The sequence below is a fragment of the Colobus angolensis genome, unplaced genomic scaffold (assembly GCF_000951035.1).
Source record: "Colobus angolensis palliatus isolate OR3802 unplaced genomic scaffold, Cang.pa_1.0 Scaffold17, whole genome shotgun sequence".
NCBI lineage: Eukaryota > Metazoa > Chordata > Mammalia > Primates > Cercopithecidae > Colobus > Colobus angolensis.
In genome coordinates, this window is record NW_012114821.1 from 3811314 (window position 1) to 3812296 (window position 983).

General features: G+C 65.6%; 1 long non-coding RNA gene across 1 annotated transcript in view; it reads left to right on the top strand.

The window, feature by feature from the left end:
* The first annotated feature begins 642 nt into the window (after positions 1-642).
* LOC105509026 overlaps positions 643-983 on the top strand; it is a 2746-nt gene continuing 2405 nt past the window's right edge. Inside the window, exon 1 of the long non-coding RNA XR_001001362.1 lies at positions 643-809. This is a non-coding gene — a long non-coding RNA (uncharacterized LOC105509026). The remainder of the gene's footprint in view (positions 810-983) is intronic.

The following is a 983-nucleotide window of genomic DNA, read 5'->3' on the forward strand; positions in this document are numbered from 1 at the left end:
TGGGCCTCCATCTCCCCATCTGAGAAATGGGGTTAATGAACTTCTTGGGAGGACTGCAGGAACTCTGTGAAGCACGGCTCTGCACAGGGCCGCCGGGGGCTTCTGTCTGTGTAAGGCCACAGGCACCCCGTGTTCAGTGACCTCCTCTGGTCTGCAGCCGAGGACACTGCTCCAGCCTGGGAACAGGGCCCCCAGGGTCCGCAGACTAGGTGGACGCCCAGCACTCCCCATCATGAGCAGCGCACACCCCAGAGCCCGCAGGCAGAGAGAGGAGGTGCAGCACGTGCCTTTCTGCCTTGGCTGAGGGTGCCCGGGCACACACTGTGACCAGCTAGCCTGGACCCCACGCTGCCCTTGGAGCCGCTATCAGAGAGGGCCAGGGAAGCCTCCCTCATAAAGGGCTTCCCTCCGGGAAGCGACAGGCCAGGGTGAAACTGCTCTGCCCACTTGGAGCTGAGCATGTCACCACCCCACCCCGGCGGCCACCAGCTGCCCAGGGGCGTGTCAGGAGTCACCCGTTTAATCCTGAGGCACGTGGATCAAGGCTGCTGACCTGATTCTACCGGGTGCTGCTTGAAGGGCTGAGGCGCCGCCCGAGTCCCAACACTGGTATGGTCTGAGCCGGACTCCACCCGGCCTGAGACCTGACGCTCCGCTTCCCCGTGACCTCCACTGACATCCACGACCTGCCCTGGAGGCACGGAAGGCTGTGGGGTTCCAGCCCTCCGAACTGTGCAGCTGAGGAAACTGAGTGCTTAATGGGGGTAGAGCCAGCTCCTGGGCGGGACCCTGGGCAGGATGAACTCAGGGTAGGAGGTCTCCCGCGCACCCAGAAACGGGAGCGGGTCACCCCTTCCAGCCAGGGGTGTCCTGTGGCTCGCCTGGGGAAACAGCAGCCTCCCGGGGCTCGGCCCCGGCACGTGGCAGCCTCCAGGCCCATGTTCCGGCCAGAGCGGCCGCCAGGCGAAGGGTCCCGGGACGCG